This window comes from Schistocerca nitens, chromosome 3 (genome assembly GCF_023898315.1).
Source record: "Schistocerca nitens isolate TAMUIC-IGC-003100 chromosome 3, iqSchNite1.1, whole genome shotgun sequence".
Taxonomy (NCBI): Eukaryota; Metazoa; Arthropoda; class Insecta; order Orthoptera; family Acrididae; genus Schistocerca; species Schistocerca nitens.
The window spans coordinates 908,030,218-908,054,909 of NC_064616.1; the positions used below are offsets into that span (position 1 = coordinate 908,030,218).

The 24,692-nt window shown below is 38.9% G+C and overlaps 1 protein-coding gene across 3 annotated transcripts in view; it reads right to left on the reverse strand.

Moving 5' to 3' along the window:
* LOC126248966 (regulator of G-protein signaling 7) overlaps positions 1–23,238 on the reverse strand; it is a 220,949-nt gene extending 197,711 nt beyond the window's left edge. The window contains exons 1-2 of one of the 3 annotated variants that reach the window (XM_049950517.1): positions 22,808–23,078; positions 15,794–16,019 (exon numbers count right to left, since the gene is read on the reverse strand). The gene's annotated coding sequence lies outside the window, so the exon portion shown is untranslated. Of the gene's footprint in view, positions 1–15,793; positions 16,020–22,807; positions 23,079–23,117 lie in introns of those variants that run through there. The other 2 variants (XM_049950518.1, XM_049950516.1) reach the window with 2 other exon arrangements.
* Positions 23,239–24,692: the final 1,454 nt, after the last annotated feature.

The window sequence follows — 24,692 nt, forward strand, 5'->3', positions numbered from 1 at the left end:
TGATAGTTAACTTCACTCCACTTAGGTTGATTACTTGTCCAGATAACTTAACAGACTATTTCAACATCAATAGAGATAATACTTTCCTCAATTGCAATGAACACTCCCCCTCCTATTGCACCTAACCTGTCTTTCCAATGTTTATTCCACACCTTGTTAGATATTTCAGAGCTTTCTAGTTCAGGTTTCATCTCCCTCCCAGTTCCAAGAATAATTAGACAACTTTCCAGGATGGCAATAAATTCAGGAAATTTATTATGTATGCTACTGCAGTTTACTATCATGGCAGGGAGTCACTTCAAAGAGATAAGGGTAGTTCATGTAGGTTGTCACTCTAGACGCTGCCAGAATCTTCAGTGATCCTGAATAGCTGTTAAAATTAAGCTCCTGGCACATTAAACTGAGACACAAACTTGGGACCTTCACCTTTCTCAGGAGAGCTCCTATGAAGTTTGGAAGGTAGGAGATAAGGTACTGATGAAAGCAGATTTGCGAGAAGGGGCCATGAGCCGTGCTTTGGTAGCTCAGTCGGTAAAGCATTTGCCAGCAAAGGCAAAGGTCCCAAGTTTGAGTCTCTGTCTGGCACCCAGCTTTAATCTGCCAGGAATTTTCATATCAGTGCACACTCTGCTGCAGAGTGAAAATTTCATTCCAGCTGTTCCAGTGTCCTCAGTCACCAAAGGCACTGACCAATGGTGGAGCAGGGCACCTAGAAAGGGGGATTGTAGTTCCAGTGACACAGGTGAGTGCACTGGAGATGACTTACACAAACTCGTTGATGCATTCTGACAGAAGGGGCAAGGTGATGGTAGAGGCATACAACTGCCAGTTAACTCTTCGAAGAACGTCGTGTGGTAGGTAGTCTGTCAGGCATTGGCAAGGAAGTGACAGGATTACCAGAAAGAGCTCACCGTCAAAGATCATGGACAGCACTAAATGATGAGGATGTTTTGGCGTGTGGGGCACTTGACTGTGTGGTTATCAGCGCCCGTACAAATTCCCAACCTTTGCTCAGTCCAATCTCGCCACTTTCATGAATGACGATGAAATGATTAGGACAACACAAACACCCAGTCATCTCAAGGCAGGTGAAAATCCCTGACCCCGCCGGGAATCGAACCTGGGACCCCATGCCCAGGAAGCGAGAACACGACCGCGAGACCACGAGCTGCGGACGACAGCACTAAAGTGGGTAGGAGCACCATCACTGATAAGACACAGATTGGGAAGGAGTTTGTCAATCATAAGACCCCTACCAGACAAAGTGATACTTTCCACAAGGGATGGTGAGTACTGGAATAAGCAAGCAAGAGAAAAGGTGGAGACAGTTATTGGATTAAGGTGGTGTCTCCATGTAGATACGTGCCCTGCCTTGAGGTAAATGAACATTGCAAATGGTGATCGCTGGGGTTGTTTGCACTACCACTGCTATTGGTTCCTACGTGGTATGGAGGGAAATTTACTCAATGGTGACATCTTTGTGATACAATGCACAGACCTCTCCAGATGCTATCTTGTGGCCATTACTGATCTGAATGTTATCTTCTACCATTACTGTTCCAACAGAATGTACAGTCACCTCAAAAGATGAACAACAGTTATCAATGAAGTGTGTGTATTGGAGATCAACACAGATTACAGAACAAGAGGAAAGCAGCAGTCATGTCAATTGCAATGTTGTAACTTAACCCAGTGCAGAGATATTCATATTTTTGCTAACGTCTCTAAACTGAAACACTGTTGCACACTCACAAATGAAAATGGTCGCCATTCAGTAAAGTTGAAAGGTAAAATTTTTTTAAAAACTGTTTTGAGCTTCTCAATTATTGGATAATCACATAAAAAAGCAACATTGACAGTGTCCTGGTTAGGTGTCAAGCTGCTTGGTGGACAAGTCACACCCCAAGATCAGTGCACCACCGATGGGGATAGAACATCATCAACAAACGTAAGTTCAGGGTCGAATGGTGTGGGGTGATCTGGCACCTCTGGGGTCATTGTAATAGCCTTCTCTCAAGATTTCTTCTTTCTCTCTTTCCTAACTTTTGATAGTCATGAATCTTGTGAGGGCTTATGCATTACGGGTGTCTGAGTGGGCAGACCTGGGACCCACAGTCCATGGCTGCTTCAGCCACTGGCTGGTGTCTGGTTGCTGGTCTGTAGATTTCCGGTGAAAAGTTCCCTGAAAGGAAGCCCTGTAACTGGTAGGTGCCGGAGTAGGATGCTGCTTCTCTAGCTAGGTGCAAGGAGTGGTCCCTAATGACAATGCTGCAAAGATTGTATTAGTTCCAAGTTTCAAAATATGAGGGGGATCAATGAAATTCAGTTCCTGGATTTGATGTTCCTTGATTAGAGTAAGGGTCAATCCAAATGAAGTGGTCCAATAAAAATTAAGTTGGTTGCTTGACCATTTTTAAATATTTTAATTTTTTATGTGATTATCCAATAACTGAGAAGCTCAAAACAGTTTTTTTAAAAATTTTACCTTTCAACTTTACTGAATGGCGGCCATTTTAATTTGTAAGCGCACAACGATGTTTCAGTTTAGAGACGTTAGCAAAAATATGAATATTTCTGCACTGGGTTAAGTTACAACATTGCAACTGACATGACTGTTTTTAGGAAAGTGTCCTCTACAACATTGTCTATTACACAAAATACCCCAAATTCAAAAATAACCAGTCAAAATTACCTCCAAAGTTTGGTATCCAATTTTCAAAAATCCACATCTTAGGCCCAAAAATAATAAACAAGAAGTGATTTATGAGAGTCTATTTTTCTCCTATAGTTAGATATCATACACTACTAGCCTCGTATAGAGCAAGAACACTTACAAATGTTTCCTTAATTTTTTATGAATTTTTTAAATTTAAAAGTTTTCATTTTTTGTGAAGTTTGGCGTTAGTTATCTCAGGTGGCACTGAATATAAAAATATGATTTTTGCACAGTTTGTACACCTATATGATAGCAACATACTGTAAAAATTTCAACATTGATATCTGAGTGTGAACAAAGATATGAATTTTTGAAAATGAGGAGAAAATTCACATTGTTCTACAACTGATCTTATGGCTGTTGCCTATTCACGTGTGATACTGGCAGGATATAATCAATTATTATTGAAGTAAGGTACTGAATTACATACAAAAAGTGGAAACATCACTGAAATTAACATTTATATTATTTTGACATACTTAAAATAAATAGTTTCAATTAACATCCTTCGAGATGCGACTGTTCCAAAACCTGGTGGTGAATGTTAAGAACACTTATTTTTTCAGACAGTTTCTGTGATATAGCATAAGACCTCCCAGTTGCTATGGTTAAGTTTAAGCATTGAAAGTTTCCTTAAAACATTTTTCATTGGTATCCAAACTTTTTTACTAGTAGATTTCTTGAATGATGTTCTTGGGCCAGCAGGGTGGTAAAAATGCACAAAAACGTCATTGTTTTCCAAACTTATTCTTTCAACTTCTGCAAGCCACCACTGTCCATCATACACACATGCCACTATGTCATTCAACATTAAACACAGAGATGTAATTTTACTAACACAATGATTCTCATAAATTTTAGTTTCTGATGTTACATAACATTGAACTAAGTTTTCTGCAATGCCCTGGAATTTGTGGAAATGTCTTGTTCCTTTTATTGCTATGCAGTTTTCCAATTTGGTTTGAAGTGTTTTTATATGCAGAACCGCTTCTTCTTTCTTGATCAGAAAATAGGTAATGTCTTTAATATTATCCTTGCAAAAGACATACATGCCCTGTACTGTGAGAATTTGCTCTGTGGTTGGTCTTTGTAGGCAGGCTTTACTTACTTCATGTTTTGTTGTAACTCCTACTCCATCACATGCATTTTTACCATGGCAAGATGCATAAAAGTGCCATTCAGCCTCCAGCCCAAAGTCTACTTCATGGTTGCAGAGATTTGAAAAATTATTTTTGCTCTTATACTGACTACCACTTCCATCTGAAAAGTATATCAGCTTCTCAACCTTGGGAAAATTTTCTTTTATGTTATTTATTACATACTTCTGAAACACATGCACAGCCAAAGTGTTGTGCTCTAAGTAGTCACTTAGAATGCAAATTGAAGAACTGTTGGTATCTGTATTATTGAAGTATGGTTCCAAGTCTTTTCTAATTTTGTCTGAAATTTGTTGTACCTTATTTTCAACAGCTGCTTTTCTTTTTCTGCTACTTAATTTTATTATTTTATATATATATTTTATTATAATTTTATTATTTTCAAAGCAGGAGATATGTTTAACTTAGAAAAAGCAAAATCCAATATGCTAACAGCTTCCTCATTAGGAATATAAATGCCATTAACAAGGTTACACTATTCTGGTTCTGGATTCACAACAAATATTTTTGAGTAACAATTTGGGCACACGGAATTTCCAGGAATCACATTACGTTTCACTCGGGAAGCTGTTTCACTCTCACATAACAAGGACAAATGTTCAAGTTTTATTTCCCTCAAACCTTTAGTAATAGGCTTTTTATGAACTTTAAGCGGATCACAGCACTTTCTTCCAAAAATGTGGTTCTACTTCAAAATATATTTCTTCTCATGAGATACTCACACACTGATGTTACAGAATTTAACCAACTTCATCAAAGTCATTAACATTTTTCAAGTTTTCTGAAACTGAACTGTAAACTGTTTTGTGACACACTTCACTTGCTATCTGTCCAACAGAGCACTGTTCATCCATGTTATTGCATTCCAGTTAATCTCTCAAAATTAATTACAAATTACACACAAAAAAAGCATGTAACACATTCTACACTCTCGAAGTATGTACATCCACTCTAACAGAGGTTTCAGAACAGACTGACTACAACAATGCCCCACCCAGCAATAATTTACTTCTACAATGCCCCACCAAGAAATAATGTACTTCTACAATGCCCCACCAAGAAATAATGTACTTCTACAATGCCCCACCAAGAAATAATGTACTTCTACAATGCCCCACCAAGAAATAATGTACTACTTTATTGACAATAAACCTAAATGTAAATGGGCATTTTTATTACCACAGAAAAAAGCGAAAGCTCCTATTGTTTAATATAGCATTATTAAAAATAAATAAACTAAATGAACATTGGGTGATAGTGTCAACTTATTATATGTCACAATTAAATTTTATTACATTGAAACAATAAACCATTTAAATAGGCAACAGCCATAAGATCTGTTGTAGAGTAGAGTAATGTGAATTATTTCCTCATTTTCAAAAATTCACATCTTTGTTCAAAGTCAGATATCAATGTTGACATTTTTAGAGTACATTGCTATCATATAGGTGTACAAACTGTGCAAAAATCATATTTTTATATTCAGTCCCACCTGAGATAACTAACGCCAAACTTTACAAAAAATGAAAATTTTTTAATTTCAAAAATTCATAAAAAATTAAGGAAACATTTGTAAGTGTTTTTGCTCTATGAGGCTAGTAGTGTATGATATCTAACTAAAGGAAAAAAATAGACACTCATAAATCACTCCTTGTTTGTTATTTTTGGGCCTAAGAAGTGGATTTTTGAAAATTTGGATACCAAATTTGGGAGGTCATTTTGACTGGTTATTTTTGAATTTAGGGTACTTTGTGTAATAGATAATATTGTTGAGGACACTTTTCTAAAAACAATCATGTTAATTGCAATGTTGTAACTTAACCCAGTGCAGAGAGATTCAAATCTTCGCTAATGTCTCCAGACTGAAAAATCGTCACGTGGCTACAAATAAAACTGGCCACCATCCAGTAAAGGTGCAAATAAATTATTTTAAAAAACCTGTTTTGAACTTCTCAAATATAGGGCAATCACATATAAAAAAAAATTAAAATATTTAAAAATGGTCCAGCAACCATCACTGGACCACTTCATATGGATTGACCCGTAACACATTTTGGGACTTTGAGAGGATGGTCGTTCCCGGAATTGACAGACAGGTTGTAACACACATGGTGAATTTTCATGAAGTGGCTTGCCAGTCTCCACAAATTGGGTCTTATGTACACAGGGAAGAAGTGCCAAAAGAGCTGGCATTTAAAGCACCATATCAAAAGTGGGCAACACAGCTTCAATCCATAACAGAAAACCGTAATTCAACCCCCTAAAATAGCAAATCCCCCTCAAAAGTAAGGTCACACATGCCATTGTCAACCTCGTTACCTGGGAGGCCTCGATATGTGTTCGTGTAGTTCAACTGTCTGCAGTGTTAGGTCCCAGTGAAAAATTAATTTCTGTACCATGTTGAGAGGTTCTTATGGACGTTAGGGTAACAGGTACATCAAGTTGTATACAGGAGAGTAACACCCAGGACTGGGTGGAACCACTTCACAAATTGCTAATGGAAGAGATTTCGCCAAGTAAATCTCAAATACCCCCCAAAAATACATTGGTTTAGTAGAGGAAGACGGACCATCTATCTGTTTGGGTGGAAGCTAGGAAATTAGGGGAATAACTGTCCGCAAATTGTTGGATTTTGTTTTCCTCCCAAGCAGGGAAAGCTCCTAGGATCATTAACACACTGCACTGAATTGCAGTTTGTCTAAAGGGACTGCTGGAGCCTCACAGCCACCACCTAATAACTTTGGTCATTTCGTGATGTCAAATATCTGCCATAATACTGGTTACTTTGAAGGGGGCTTTCCCCACACGCACCACCCAGCCAGAGCAAAGACCACCTGGCATGGTGGCCAGTGTCTGGAGTCCCGGTGCCTCCAAACAGACAAGCATTTACTCCTCGACACGTGCAAGGAGATGCCAGCTCAGACATCAATACTGTGCTCCCTGTGTGGTAAGGGGGTTACCACCATAAGGGTACCTGATGACTACAAACATGGACTGGCTACCCCTGGTACTGGGGTACTTTAGCCCACACATTCTGTAAAATGTTACTGAAAAGGTGGAGGCCAAACCCAGATATGAGGGACTGACCAAAAGTTAATTGAAACATGTGGTGTAAAACAAAGAGGAAACATAGGAAAATCCATAACTGACGTCCTACAAGAAAGCTAGGTTCCAGCAGGAAGAAAGTGGTCTGCTAATGGTCTCTGGTGTACAGACAATGTCGGGAAAAATCTCAGAGGTTAAGCACGTAGAGCTCATAAGCTGTATAGATTAACTACAGTTCACAAAGAAAGCATTTCATTGTGACATAGTGCCAGTGTTTCCATCCCCAACCCCCCCCCTCCCCCCTTACAGGCCAGCCAAATACCAGTGTGGATGTGGTCTCGATGTAAACATAAGTTCCGGTGGAGGACAAACAGTTGGTACAGTATTTTCCTCCTGAAACAATGAAGTTGTTCTGGCATGCTATGATGATCACCTATTTCTTGTATGGCAGTAAATTTTATGAAATGACAGACAGAATGGCTACGAGTTCTCCATTGTCCCCAACACTGGCCAACTTTTTTATGGAACATTTCAAGCAACATGCATTAAATCTGGCTCCATTTCACCCATGTTCATTTTATCATTATGTCACTGACATTTTTATAGTCTGGCTACATGTTGGCTAAACTCTTTAGCATTTCCTTTAACACGTTAACAGCATGCACCCATAAACTATCAAGACAGAAAGAAGGAAAGTTGCTATTTTTAAATGTTCTGGGCAGGCAATGAATGTCAGATGAGAGTCTCGGCCCTTCCGTGTGCCACAAGCCGATGTATACCAATTTATACCTCAGCAAGCACAGTTTCGACCATACAGTCCAGAAGATAGCTGCTTTAAATACACTGACATAAAGGGCTTAATTGTTTCTGGGGAGGACTACTTGGATTCCGAAATTAATCATCTGAAACATGTATTCTGAAAGAATAAGTACGGTTCACACAATACAAAGTCAGCACTCCCTAAGATGTAGAAATGGACAAATACTGAAAAATCATGTCTCACCACCAATTGTACTCCTTCCTTTCTATGGTGCAACACCAAGCAAAACAGGCTGATTTCTGGGAAGAAGAGGAATAAGACGTATTTTCTGAGATGCTGCACTCAATTAAGGGCAGTCTTGGCCTCTGGGTCCCTGGGATTTACAATTTCCTCTGTTATTGTGAAAGCAACTGCACTGGTCCATCTATATGTACCATCTCCGACCACTGTGCAGAGTATCAAAGGCACACCAACAATCATAAACTTCAGAAATTGGAAAGTGTAGGACACAGCCTCACAAATAAGCACAAAATGCTGTTTGATGAAACAGGTTTTCACAAACTGGGATTCTGTTATTAAAAAGGTGGTGTAAACAAGAACGTGAGAGAACAGCTTGTACTCTGACAGTGGATATAATCTTAGTAGCACATGAAAGCAAGTTCTCAATGCCAAGAAAAAATTCACCACATCCATTATGTTCCTAAGAGAGTGGTGGCACCAACAGTGCAGCTGCTTACACCATCTAATATATGGTGTATGAATATTTCATAAAGCAAGCCCTTTTGTGTCCAAACTGCAATGTAGCAGTACCTGCCAATAAATTGCAGCCTGCCTTTTCTTTACCTATAACTGAGCCTACGTGACACACCCATTTCTTATTCCTACATACTGTTACCCCAAAGAATTTGTGTAAAATTACTTACTGAAATTAGGTCTCATTAAATTTCAGCTTAGACTAGAATCATATACTTGTCAAGTTTACATTCTTTGTATCAAGTTGGTATTTGATTTGAAAGCAACTGGCTCTTACTAAAAATTTTGTTACATATGGGCAATTCCAAGTAGATTGATTACAATTATATCTGAGTTTCCAAGTGCACTAAAATGTTTCATTTGTATGTGCTCATAAGATACTTTCTCCACTGTGGACAGTCTGCTTGCATATAGAAACAGTCTACTGTCACTTTGCACTGTTTGCTGTCATGATAGATACAATATTCAAAAGCCCTGACTTTATGGCATCATGTTGCTCTGTCAAACAATTTACATCCATACTCCATAAGTCACCTTACAGTAGGTGGCAGTGTGTTGTTCGTGTGCCACTGTCACTTCACCCCTTTTATGTTCCAGTCACAAATGGTTCATGGGAAAGAGTGACTGTTTGTAAGTCACCTCAAAACCCTGACTCAAATTTTCCATTCGCGGTCTTTTCTTGAAATACACATAGGAGGAATCAATATATTGTTACCTCTTCCAGGAATGCACACTCTTGAAATTTTTTTGCAGTAAACCTAACTGTGATGCACAACACCAATCTTATAGCGTCTACCACTGGAGTTAGTTGGGCACCTCTGTAACACTTTTTTGCTCATTAAAGGAAACACACAGCTCTTCTGTGGATCTTCTCAATTTCCTCTACCAGTTCTATCTGGTATGGATTCCAGACTGCAGAGCAATAGTCAGATATCAATTGAATCAAGGGTTTGCAAGCTACCTCCTTTATGAGTGGCCGAAACTTCCTGAGGATTCTTCCAATGAGTCCCAGCCTGTCATCTGTCTTACCTGTAATACGTTTTATGTGGTTGTTCCACTTTAAATCACTCTGTATACATACAGCCAGATAGTTAACGAATGTGACTACTTCCAGTGATTGTTCCGCAATAATGAGTCTTTCTCCTTGTATTTGCTTAATATGTTATATCTGTTTATGTCAAGAGTCAACTGCCAATCCCTGCACCAAACACCTATCATCTGACGGTCTTCCTGCATTACCTTACAGGTTTTTAGCAGTGCAGCTTCTCTGTATACAACATCACCATCCACAAAAATCCTTTGGTACTTCCATTGTTATTCACCGGGTCACTTGAATGTATTATGAAATGTAATGGCTGTACAACACATCCCTGAGATATGCCCAAAGTTATGTTTACACACAAAGATTTGTGTCCACTGCGAATGATGCGCTATCTTCTGTTTTTAGAAACTCTTCAATCGCACAACTGGTCTGATATTCCATACAGTTGTATTCTGTTCATCAGGTGGCAGTGCACAGTTGTACCTGAGGCCTTCCGGGCGTCAAAAATGCACAAACCTGGGCACTACTGACTTTAGAGATTTATTGACTAACAGAGCCAGTTTGGTTTCACATACTCATCCATTTTTCGAATCCATGATGATTGCTATAAACGAGATTTTCGGTCTCCAGAAATGTCGTAATATGCGAGTGTAAAACACATTCCAAAATTCTACACTGCTCTGGAGATTCATCTGCTGCCATTTGATAGCACCTGGTGGAAATTGCTTCATACTGCTTGTTTGGTCACTTGCAAAGTAGCCCACTTGTTCATGTAAGTAAACAGCAAAGGAGGTGGACTTTACCTTATTTGTGCACCATATACATATGATCACTGCTGTTCATGGCTCACAGCACGTGCAAAGAGAGAGAAAGTCTTGCAAAGTCAATGTTTACGAGGATTACTCCTCTAAGGCACACCAACAAGGAGAATCAACCCTTTTAATGTCAAATGTTTCCTCCTCCCACCTCAGCTTGGTGACTGCCACTACATTTGTTTTCATCAGGGTAAAGCTAACAGCGAGGGAACATTGACATTATGAGCAATAATGAAAAACTGCATTAAGTATGTAAATAGGAAAAAAAAGAAGCTGTACACTTCAAAAGGGACAAACAAACTAGTCTCCTAATTAAAGATTTATATAAAAAAAAGAAAAAACCTACTCCAGAATGAGTATTTCACACTTCAGTGGAGAGAGTGCTATCTTTAAACTTTCCGGCTGATTAAAGCTGTGTTGAGTCACGGCTGGCTAGCTCCGTCGGTAAGAGCATTTGCCCACAAAAAGCAAAGTTGTGGCTTCAAGTCCTAGTCCCACATACAGTTTTATCTGCCAGCAAGCCCCAACTAAACTACAATAAAAACTGGTTTCTTCTCGGTGGGCACCACAGCCTCAATAAATGCAAAGAAAGACAACATTTCCAACAAGCTGTTGTTTTTCTTTTAATTAAGTATTTTATCATTACTGACCATTTAGCTCATTTCTGAGTGCAACACTTTTCAACGTACACTAGTTAACACACTGTTCGATTGTAAACAGTTTTGTATTTGTAATTTCTGACTATTTTGAGTTTGTGTCCACTGCAACCATGCCATGTGTAAGTTTGCATGAGGGAGGGAGGGAGGACAAAGGCTGTCCCCACATGCAGAGTAGTTTGTAAGCTTATAATGCATTATAAAGTCTGCCTTCATTCCTGAACACTTCCCGATGAGGCTTGATAGTTACCCAATGGTGAGCTTACTAGAACCCATAAAAATTATACTGGAGGAGTGACACAAAATTGAAAACCTTAGAGAAGAATTAAAGTCATTAACGTTTAATGATTACTGAAATTCAGTGTTTAACTAAAAACGATTTAAAATAATTTGAAGTATTTTGAAAATATAAGCAAATTTTGTTGTTGAAAAGTGAATGTGTATACAACATGACTTTTGGAAAAAAAAGGAAATTTTGTAAAACATGCAGTCTGAAGTGAGCATTATATATTTTAGTTTAGTAAGTCCACTTCTGGAAAACATTATAATTTAGAAAATAGTTGAGATGTATAATTATTACAAATTTGTTTGCAAAAATTCTTTATAATCGCATCTCTAGACATCTGACATGAGCAGATAGCTTCATACACACAGTAAGTCATGGTTCTAGCATGACAGATGTATGCTTATGATCGAGCAAGCCTGTTAGTTCCAAGTAGTATGTGCTGTGACCAAAATTTGTCAGCATCATATAGACTATGAAATCCTGAGCCATCAAAACAACATATTTTGGAAATGAAATTGTATCTTCTGTGAATATTTTGTCTTTTATTAATAATTGCTGATTTAATATGCTTAATTATTAATGTGAATGCAAATTAATATAATAAATGAATATTGTTATGTCTGTTAACTGAGTAAATGATACCGTGGGCATAGCATCTGTACAGAGACTGAATCATATGCACAGGGGAAATTTGGAAAGTTTAGGTCGCTGATTTATATACTGGGAAACATGAATCCTTTTACAATAATTCAGTTATTTAAAAAGGGCATTAGCTTGATATTTGTGGATTTTCTAAATTTCATTTAACAAATTGTTCATAAAAGTTATTAAGTTGTGATTGGTGCAATGCAAAAGATATGGGATAGTGCAGACTTATACTGACAGATCATTGGCTGTAATGTTTCTCAGCCAATGAGAAGAGAGTATGTTCATGCATATTACATGGGCTAAAGAACTGCTTTGTGCAGTCTCTATTCAGTTCATACCTCAACCCTCATCACGTTTGGAGGCGTGTATTAGGAACTCTGAATAAATATGATAATTTTGAGTTTAACTTCAGCATGGAGTGCCGCAAAATGAACACGAATGAGTAAGAAAGATGAATGCAGAATTCCGGATTTCATATGTGGACTGTGACTTGAAAATTAACTAAAATTCGTGTGGCATATTGTGTAAGTCGGGACCAAGAACGTAACATTCAAAGGGATTGAGTTGGGGAATATATGAGCGAGCATTCTGTCATAGATTATCCTTTTTATAATCTTCCTGGTAACAATTTCAGTTAGGTACCCTAAGCTAGCTATTACAAGTGACTGTGTGTGTGTGTGTGTGTGTGTGTGTGTGTGTGTGTGTGTGTGTGTGTGTGTGTGTGTGCGTGCGCGCGCGTGTGTACACACACATTGAAGTTTTCACTCACAAATTACTGACTATCCATCCTTTAATAGCTCAGTTAACCTAAAACTAAAATATTTAATGCAACCAGTAGACACATGTAGTCCTGCTGGTTCTACTATAACTTCTCCAGTAGAGAAACATTATCCATAACAGGACTGACATGTGCACTGGACAGCAGAAGATATCACTGCAAGATGAGTGGCCATTTTCTGTACACAGACAACTAAACTACGCTGTCACACTAGGATTGTGAACGCAAATACAAGGTGAGTAACTGCTTCTCTAGCCAAATAGTCTGCCAGTCAATTACCTGGGATACCCACATGACTTGGGACCCAGAGGAAGACTGTGAAGCAGACAGTATGATTAAGTATCTGGAGGTCATGAATCGCAGGTATTACAGTGTGACAAGAATAACATCAGTAAACAGCTCAGGAACTGCTCATTGAGCCACCAGATATTGTAATGTGGTGCCTGTTTAATAAAATGAGGGCTCTGTTAATGGCTAACATTTCTCTCATAGAAACACTACATGTTCCTGACAAAGAAGGGTATTCCTGACTGGCAGGAGATGTAAAAGCATAACCCATCCTATCCATAGTTTTAGAGCTGTCAGTATAAAATGCAGTAGCACCCTGACACTACTGAAGAACTGAAAGGAACAAATGCCAAAAGATAGTGAGGTGACAAGCTTTAGGTCTCTGAGATAGATCCATCCTGATTAGTGGAGAGGGTACCACCAACCAAGTGGAAGTTCTGGCAGAAGGCTACACAGTGCATTCCAACTGGTAATCCCACATGAGGTGGAGTACTGGGATCCATGTCCCTCTTATCCGAACAAATAGGATATGATGAATGATCACGAAATTGTCGATTGGCAGTTTCATAGGTGAGCGTGAGTTGATACTGGTGAGCAAGATCCTCACTTCGGCAGGGACTGTCTAGGGGACTAGTCCGGAAGGCGCCAGTGACCAGCCAAACTCCACAATGATGGGCTGGGTCTAATAATTTCAAAGCTGAAGGCACCACCAAGCCATAACCATGCCAACCACAGTATAATCCAGACCGGACCAGAGCCCGGCAGATATTAGGGAGAGTAGTGCAATCTGTATCCCAAGAGGTGTGGGCAAGGAAGCACAGAACATTAAGCTTTCACATGCAGTTAATCTTCAATTGACGAATATGGGGTAGCCAAGTCAAGTTCTTGTCAAAGAAAAGTCCCACAAATTGGGACTGTGCAAGAACGTCTGAGCACTATGTACTCAAGTAGAGTTATGGGTCATTACAGACCATGGTACGATGACAGAAATGCACAACCTGCGTCTTGGCACGAGAGAATTGGAAACAATGGGAAAGGGCCCCAGCAGAAGTCTATTGAATGGCACCTTGGAGCTGGCATTCAGTCAAAGCTACACAGTAAGATTGGTACCAAATAAAAAAAGTCATCAACAAATACTGCAGGGTTGACCAATGGCCTGACAGAGGTCAGTAGCCGAGGGATTGTGATGAGGAATAGAGTTACATTCAGCATGGAGCCCAGCATGACGTCACTCTCTTGGACCTATGGAAAGCTGATTGAAGTACCAATTCCAAACCAGAAGAGGGGGAGGGGGGTAAAAACTGACAAAAATTTGTAGGTAGTGGTGTCAAACACCTTGAGGTGGGACAATAAAAGTCAGCAATGAGGTGTCAGTGTTCAGAAAAAAGCTGTTAACCTGCTGTTCACAACCTAACCAGATCACTGATTGTGGATTGTCCCTTCCTGAAACCACAGTGACATCGGGACAAAAGTCCCCGAGATTTGACAACCCAGCACGACTCGCAGGCAACCATCCTTGCAAGCAGCTTGCACAGCGCATTGGTGAGGCTAATGGGCTGGCAACTGTCAATGGATTTTTGGGTTTTTGCCCAGCCAAACTGTTGGAACTGTGCTACTATCTCGCCATCATGAAGGGAAATCACCACTGAGGCAGGTACAGTGTAAGACCCTGAGGACATGATGCCCTTGAGTAACAATCAGATATTGTAACACCCAACAATGAATGGAATAATGAGATGCGGCAAGAGCCTGAAGCAACTCCATGTCAGTGAATATATTTTGTCATGCTGTGGGTGAAGCATGGGGGCAAGTCTTCCATTTGTCACTTATGCATCCGGAAGGCAGCCGCATAAGAGGAGGATGATGATGCAAAGTGGGTCACAAGGTACGCAGCAAGATCTGACAGAGCACAACAGAGACCGTCCCAAAGGAAGAGACTCATTACAGTTCTGGATCTTTGCTGGCCAAAAGACTAGGGAGCTTGGCCACACACCTGTGATGAAGATGCATAAGTTCCCAGGAAGGAGACACAGCATTCCTAGCATTTCTTCTTACTGCATTTAATTAGACATGAAACCTTAGCACCAAGTCACTTGAAAGTGATAAGATTGGTCTGTGAAAAAAGTCACTTGAAACTTTGCAAGGTTCTTCAGCAATCCTGAACAGCTACTGCTGTATCGATGGTACCCCACTGCACAGGCAGGGGATGGAGAGAACCTGTAGAAATGAGAATAGCAGTTCCAGCAGTATTGGTGTTTGTATCGGAGACATCTTGACAACATTGTCTATGCAATCTGACAGGGGCCAATAGCTGAAAAGGTGCTATGGGCAGCACTGACGTGGACAGGAGTACCATCACTGAGGAGACAGGTTATGGTTGGTAAGAAGCTGGTCAATTACAAGGCTCCACCAGACAAAGAGGCACTCCTCCACAGGGAGTGGTGGGCACTGAAGTCCCCAACTATGAGAAAAATGAAGGAAAGTTGATGGATTAATGTAGTCAACTCAATGTAAGTGGCCTGTCTGGAGGTAAATGAACAATGCAAATAGTGATCACTGAATTCATATGAATCAGCATCGTCTGCATCGCTATTGCTTCCAATGTGGTTAGGAGGAGACTCTACTTATTGACAACATCTGTGTGAACCAATGTACAGTGTTTCCAACCCCACCCCTTGCCTCCCTGATGGGGCAGCACAGATCCTACAGAATACATGACAACCATGGAGTGGTGGGCAATCAGCGAAGCGTGTTTCTTATAAAGCAATGCTAATTTCAGAATTGGAGGAAATAAGGTGGTGTAGTTCTGGCAGGTTACAATAATATCCATTATGATTACACAGAATTACCACATCATGGGTGTCCAGGTTACGCTTGAGAGGGCCACGATGACTGGTCATGCCCCAGGACCACTGCTCGTCACCAAAGGGGATGGAGCCACATCAATCAGAATTGGTTCAGAATCTGATCGCGAGGGGAACTGGGTGCCTTCGGGTCACCAGAGTATCTTTGTCCCAATTATTCTTCTTCTTGCGCTCCAATGCAGCCCTTGGTGGCCAAGATTCTTGCGAGGACCTATCCAAAATAAGCTTGTAAGTCACATAACTAGACATCAATCTGCATACACTGGATGACACTCCATGAGCAAAGTTCCCATTCATCCAAACAGATAATAAACAGAGGCATCATCAGCACGTGCATAAGTGAACCGCAAAGGTCAGTTCTGTCTATGCTGTACGTAAAAGCCTGTCACTATGTTGACCTTTAGATGGGATTAGTAGCATACTGCGTATACATTCACTTGGTAGTGTCCTATAGCATAATAATCTGGGCCAAAGCAGATAAGGTCAAAGAGCTTGTATTGGGGATGGGCAATGAAAATGACCATGTGTTTTTCAATAGTTTTTGAACACTTTGAGAAGGTTCGCTTTCTCAAAACCCCAAAAAATTACGCTGTATGTAACAACTGATATACAATATGAATGTGAAACTTTCTTTCTAACAGCTACGTCAGTTACATACTTTTTTTGAACTCTCTTCGCATAAAGAAAGCTATTTAATTTCTTCACTACGCAGTCCATGTGATCAGTCCTTGAGAAGTTTTTGTGTATCCCCTTCAGCCCTGATCCACACATGACTCGGATCAGTCGTGCGTGTGTATTCGTATGGGTATGACTGCAGTTCGGATTCCAATTGTTGGCAGCATACTGCTCTACAATGAAAATTCAGTGGGTCAGGAAGAGTTGTTGCAACAGCTACACCAGATATTTCATAATTTTTTCATATATTGTTTCAATGAGCAATGATGATAATGATTTCCTATCAAAAGAGGTGTTACAACTGCTACATTTTTGTATACAAATAAATAGTGAACAGTGATGTACAAAATTATGCTGTGTTAAAACGTCAAAAAGGCATAGTTCTGCAAAGCAGCATAAAATTAAGACCACAATTATCAATGCCTAATGAAGAAAGAAGCCAAAAACGTGCTAGCAGATGTAGATGAAAAACCAAGCAAAAATTGCCATCACTGATCATGTTTCATTCAATAAAGCTAAATGTGCCTGGAAAAAAAAAACAATTTTCTTACAGTTTTAACAATTTTAACAATGGAACAGAACTTCTCTCAGAAACTGTAAAGCAACTACAGACAATACGGCCATACAAATGAAGAATTTATTTACAACAAATTTCATAAGGAAGCAGTAGTTAGAATGCCCAACTCCTTAAACAGGTGTCTACACGATGATCAGGGGTCAGTACCACTTATTATTCTTACAGCATGTTTTTGAGCATCTTTTGTGCACAGTACTTTGACCTTTCCTAAATCCATACAGACAGTTCAGAATGTTTTTTTGTTATACTTTCCTAACTGATTACACACTGTTCACTCAATTCAGTCTGTTCAGAAGGCAGGCCTCATCAGATGATAGACTCATTATATGGCAGAATTGATGTATCTTATGACACGCTGCTTTTATTAGATTTGTTGGAATTTTATCCCAGTTCACAATTTTAGCATTTTTAAGAACTGTATAAGTCCAGGCACTTCACAGCAGGATGAAAGAGTAAATCTAAACCAGATCTGTGTTGCATTGTACTGTGATTTATGTGAGGGAAAGTCATTCATTTTGTCTCAAGTTATAAAACACCTGTTAAATTCTTCATGGATCTGGCGAGACTTTGTATGTTATTCTGTTTCTAATTTAGGGATAAAATGTATAGGTTTCTCAGTACCTACTTCAATCCTGACAATCTGACATAGCCCTTTTGATTTGTTTATTGCATTTAAGATGAATTTACTGTTTGATTTGTCTGTTTAACAAACACTGTCAAAAATTCTTTTGTATTTGTTTGCACGAGAAACTTCACATTACAGTAGTTCTTTGCTTCCATGTGCAGTTTCCTCTTTCTAATGCTAAGGATCTTTATGCTGTCAGTTACCCATAAGTTTGTTTTATTGTGCATGTCAGTACTGTAATGAAGGAGAAACATTCACTGAAAATCCTCAAGAATTCTAGTACAAAAGCATGGCAGTTAGTGTTTTCTAAACAGTGGTTACTGAATTACCAAAGTTTTTCTTTCAAATTTGAGGCAAATTTAACTTATTCACATTTCGTTGACTAAAGTTACAAACACTTTCACTGTATAGGTTTTATCTCAATCTGGCAATGAGATAAAAAGGGTGGAATGTCAGATATTTCGAAGTCAAAAATAAAGTTTCCTGGAGCACTACAATTGATATTGCTTACAATATTATCTATATATGTTGCAGCAGATACTGTTACTCTACTGTATTCACTAAAATTTAGTATTAAGTCTTCCAGAGAAATGGCAAACCTGTCATCAATTCATATCTACGTTGAAGTCAGCACAAATAATGGCTTTTCTTACATAACTTGTCTGCCTGCAACCTACTCAGCAAAGTATTAAATCTATCTAGAAATGCACAGGTGACTGAATAGCCAGTGATATGGCATATGCTAATAATAAATGCCATATTCCTAACCGTCTATGCAGTAACTTTCAAATAACTGTTCCTTATTCAAGTACTTAAAAGTCTGTCTAAATTCAAAGATTAGTGACTGTGCTACTAGAAAGCATGAACTTCCAAACCCATTTTCTTCTACAGAAACTTCCTGCTAAATTGCAGCTGGTAAGTGAATCAATAAAGCTGATATTGTCACTTTTAAGCCAGTGTTCATCTAAGCATTTAACTTCTATAGACTCCATGTTCTCCAGAAACACTTCCATTTCATTTAGCTGGTTCATCATTCCTACTGACAGGCTGCCAATGTTTAGGTGCATAATGACATTACTTTTAGGAACTAAACTTATCACAGAATAATTAAACTGGTAATCATCACTGGTGCCTGTATGGATATGTATTTCTGCATTGCATTCCTCCAGTATTTTGTCACTTTATTAGTATTCCAGTAGAGGAGCACCCAGCCCAACAACAGATTTATTTACGCTTTTGATGGCCAGATGAAAAGTTGAACTGTTGTCCTCCTGAATGGGAGTTGGAAATACGGAAGTGTCCGATCCCGCCCGTCTGCTTTGACCCATGACGTCACAAATATGGCGGAAACAAAAACAAACACACACACTTTCCACAAGAAGCCTAATGACACTAACGGGACAAGCGCGGGGAAATGGGGTGTTTTGGGTGGGGGGCAAACTAAATATAAACAAATTTAGACGCCTTGCGTAGCTACAACGTGTAAGTGAAGACAGCCATGTATGAATACCCACCCACCTCCCCAGGGGTCGTAACCCCTGCAACCCATAGAAGATAAAGATGCTTCAGTAGCTGATTAGTGTTTTTTGTCTTTTTTAAAAAAAAAATCTCACAGGATAGAACGAACAGATCAGAAAGATAAATATAATAAACTAAAACAGAAATTGGAGGAAACAGATAATTAAAATAAGTAATAAGTGTTTTTAAATTTAAAAAAAATCTCACGAGATAGAACGAACAGATCAGAAAAGTAAATAAAATAAGATAAAACAGAACTGGAGACAGCCACACTCAAACCAAACTCCGCGCCGTCATGACGTCACACACGACAACACCCTTACGTCACGGGTCCAAGCCGACGCGTGGGATCGGACGCTTCTGTCGACCCTGGGAGTTCAGTGTCTTACCAGCACACTATATCATTCAGTTAGTAGGTCCAGGAAGAATATTGTGGTAAGTTGAAAACCAAACACCTTGCCTCTTCAGTTACCTAAGGGTTCTTATACTTACATGCTAATACACTTACTCCTTAACAGTATTTGTGGTTATGAGTGAATTTATGATGAACTGAAATTCTCAGTAATAACAATTCCATGTTCACTAGATGCAATCCTGTCAATGGTTCAGATGAAAGTATACTTTCTGGTGTAAAAACCATAAACAGGTTGCCAGTAGACATAAGACAGCAAACTGGAAATCCCCAAATATTGAAAAATAAACGAAAAGAATGATTTATTAGCCACTCCTATAAATTATCAGGATATTTGAAGTGTGGGATGTGGCTTACAGTTATCACTCTCATTCACAGTGAACAAGGTTTTAAATTTCCAATATATAGATGCCCGAAAGTGTTGAATGTGAAGCTGCACAATTGCTCCATTTGAAGTATTAGATAAAAACAACAGCCGAGTGGTGTAGTAAGAGGACTATAAATATTTTTATGTCTTTAAAGTAGGCACGTGCTAATTATAAAGGAGTCTAGAAGTAAAAGTTATATTTACATACTATGTAAGAGCTGCTGATAAAATAAACATCTACCCATCACCAATTTTGACCATAACAAGCCCCATCATGTAACCTGTACAGCAAATTGTAATCTAGGTGTAATATTTATAATTATCAATGTGATTAGTATTATTCTTGACTGGTTATGATGTTAACAAAATTAGCCTACATTGGTTCTGCCAATTAATGCATCATTTATCTGCAGCCATACACCAATCGACGACGTACTCCTTCATTAACCTCATTTAAGTCAATACAGAACTAACTGTGGTATCATAACACTGACATTACAGTACACATACTGACTCATGCAATTTCTCGTTAATAATAGGCATTTGTTGGAGAGTCAAAGCTGGATTCATTAAGTGAACCTAAATCACATGACATCAACATAGATGAAAGCACAGGTTGCTCTACTCCCGATAAGCAGACATCATTTTTGCAAGACTGACTCACAGCAGAGTCTCTCACAATTTCAGTAAGTCCATGATAAATGCACATATCCAATAATTAAAAGTTTTTTTCTCTTGGCGGACTATTACTACTGTCTGTAGAAATACCTATGGCCCTTTATGTGGTGACTACTACTGTAACTTACTATAATGATCAGAACATATTGTACCTATAATTAGAACAGTGCATTATTACCAGGTCCAAGCAGCCCAATTTGAGTTTTCTAGTAATCACTTCATGTGAATGGTATCCACGGCTGTCAACTTCCCTATTTTATACACACATTAACACTAATCATCACTAATCATTTAAATATAATTAACTTTAGTGATAATCTCCTCAATTATGTTGAAACACATACAATACAATAAAAATAAAGTAAAAAAAAACTTTTGGACTGAAGGGGGGGGGGGGAGGCACTAGATTCTTTTTTCAGATTAAACCTCTTATATAAAGCAAGCAGCCAAATAGTATCAGTGTTTGCACCACAAAGATTCTGAAGTGTCCTGCGAGAACAGTGCTACTGGCCAGAAATGAAATGGGATCAGAAAAACCTAAATAGGCCTAATTAAATGACACCTCGAACAAGCAATTGAGATGCAGACGGCATTACGTAAAACAATTTGCTGAAGAGTGCTAACTATGTGTTATTATATGAGGACTGCAATTATTTAATTTTATAGATGACACACAGTTTTACTTTATTATCGGCTAGAGGCCCTGGAGAGGTTGTGCTATAGAAGAAGTATTATTATTATGATGATCAGCTGGAGAGTCAAAGTAACAAACGAAGAGATGCTTAGAAGAGTACAGGAAACTAGATCTCTGTGTAGGCATATCCAAACAAGAGAGAGAAACTCGTACGTCACATTATAAGACACAACAACATCATTAGAACAATAGCAGAAGCAGCTACTAGGGGAAGGTATCGGTGGGGACAACCAAGGATATCATACATGCAACAGATCATGAATGATGTTGGATGTAACATATATGTGGAAATTAAGAGGAAGGAAGGCAGAAGAGAGGAATGGTGCTCTGCTGTAAACAAACCTCAGGGTTGAACACTAAAATAAGAAGAAAGACCAAAGATGCCTGCCGCTATACAATGTATAATATCAATCAATGAATAAATAAAAATAGTTTGTAGAATAAGAACTGAATATCATCAAGCAACAAGATTATAGCACAACTATCTACTCAGATGTAAATCCTAACGAAAATTTAACTACAATGCTGCTTAGGCCAACTTCTGTCAACGCCAGGTACGCTGTTTATAGCAAATCAAAATTTGGACGGGAAGAATGTGTCAACCAAACAATACAGGCTTAAACAAATTCAACTACCAGCCAAGATGATTCTGCAACTAGAACGCCACTAACTCTGGAAGTATTTTCGGAGGTGTTTCGCCATCTCAACCCCAAACAGCCACTGCCTGCGGTAAAATATACTCACAATTATCCAAAGTTTTCCCTAGATCCTAGTTGTAACAACAAGAAATCTTGGATGACAGCAACATATCAAAATATCTAAATTTTGGACTAAAATCTGTATGTCATCAAACGTCAAGACACCCTCAGGCTTCACTACTGGATTTCGATTTATCAACAATGTTATCGTTATCCAAACAGGTTACTTCGATTGCGTTTCCCTGGTAAATTGACAGACAACAACTGATTTTAAGAAAGCGCTTCCCAACTCTTATGCCAGTGGTAGCAACAATGTTACCCACTAAATTACAAAGGCCCGTACAACGAACGCTACTATCAAGGATATATGCAATGATTAGAGAAAGAACAACATGTAGAAATAGGCTAACCTCTTTCAAAGCGGTAAATTTGCTTCATTTTTATTCCATGACTTCCCACAGGGTAACCACACTCATTATCTCACAGAAATTACTCAAAAGTGAAATAAGATAGTTTTATCGCATTCTAGCATGGCAAGAAACTAAGGCATCAATTAGTTTCAAAACAAGAATGTTGTACCAACAGCCTGAACAGCTGCCTTTGCGTCTATGTTGCACTGATTTATTGCTCTTAATAATTTTGTACAACACGACCGAAGCATACGGATATTATGAGTATCATATTACGTAGTTCACTGACAGCAAGTACCAATTTTCCATACAGTTTATAAGAAAAACAGCCCTCGCCCAACTTACCTCGAACGAAAGGAAATAGCGAATCCCTCAAGGGACCGACGAAATGTTTAATAAAGCTGCATGTATAATTAACTTTGTTCTAAATTACCGTTAACACAAAACATCTGAAAATCATGTCACTTTTATTTTCACTGCAACGAAAATATAAAAACTTTAACACAATACACATCAAACTAACACTACCCCGCTTAACCTATGCGATCAATCCGCCACTACATATAGCGCCATCTTTCGGCGAATACATGAACTGAACCAAGTTAATTACACTAGATTGTGGTTTCCCCTGGTAAGAAATTTTAGTATCGATTACCTCAACGATGCTGTAGAGCAAGACAGTTTAAGAATAGCATTCACGGCATGGTAATGTAATATTTTTTGTACGTTCAACCATAAGAAGGCAGCTATAATCCTCAGTGAAAATGTTTCGCAGCCCAGAGAGAAAAAAATATGATGTTCAACCGATAAGCAGATGTAAGTTTTTACATCAATTCAGTAAGTGACTACAGATTAATTCAAGCTCGAATATTGTCACTGCTTTCGTAAGGGTTGGTAAGATATACGGAAATACCACAGCCAACCGTGGAGGAGGCTTTGGAATTACTGAGGGAGGGTTCTACTCCTTTCCTCGGGGTAGGTGTCGAGAGTGTCTATGTTGTGATCTACAGCCATACTCCGCAAGCCATTATGGAGTGCATGGTAGTGCGTACTTTCTGTTATACAATATATTGATGTTCCTTCCCGCTCCATTCACGTATAGAGCGCGGAAACCGTTACAGCCTAAATGCTTCTGTGCGCATTGTAATTAGTCTCTTGTCGCCACGGTTCCTGCAGGAGCAATACAGTTGGGAACTGTAGTATATTCTTAGAATCCACACTTAACACTGGTTCTTAAAATTTGATAACAAGTTTGCACAGGATAACTGCAGTCGATCTTCAAACAATTCTGGTTTCTCAAGGTTTTTGTGATGTTCTCCACTGGATCAAATAAATTTGTGACCATTCATGTTGACCTACTTTGTACACTTTAAAGAGTCCCTGTCATATGTATTTGTTATGGATCTCATACGTTTGCGCTGTATTCTATAATGGATCGCAGATGTAGTATGTAAGCAAATTCCTTTGCAGATTTGACTACAGTTTCGCAGTATTCTACCAATGAACCGAAGTCTGGCACGTGCTTTACCTACGGCTGAGCCTTTGTTTAAATTCCATTTAATATTACCACAAACCGTTTCACCCATGTACTTTTCATGACTTGACTGAGTTCAACTGTAACTAATAGTAGGCCTAATCATGTTATACTAAATTTTTGAGATTTGTGAAGAGCACAGTTCTACATTTTTGAACATTTAAAGCAAGGAAAAGTGAGGAAATAAGTAGGAACATTAGCATGAAAACTATATAGCAACAAGTCAAAAGGCTTACACTACCAGTATGCTGTGATCCAAGGGACATTTATTGTCTTGTTAAAACATTTACTTCAGTTCATTCTAACACAAGAACACACTATATTTTATTCAAGTCAGAAACGTATTAACCAACACATGATAATTACCATTACAAATAAATGAAAGAAATAATTATCAGGCTGCACTGCTGTTGACCAAAACCTTGAAACTTCAACTGCACTCACAAGGGGAGGCCGCCAATTGTGAAATTCAGATTCGATTCATCCTGCGCATAATAAACGCTCATGGCCAGATGTGTAATGTGGCAAAGCACCAAGATGCACTTCTCAGCCGTTGTCGAGAAAATCGACAGTTAAAAGAAACCGTGTTGTTGTTGTGGTCTTCAGTCCTGAGACTGGTTTGATGCAGCTCTCCATGCTACGCTATCCTGTGCAAGCTTCTTCATCTCCCAGTACCTACTGCAACCTACATCCTTC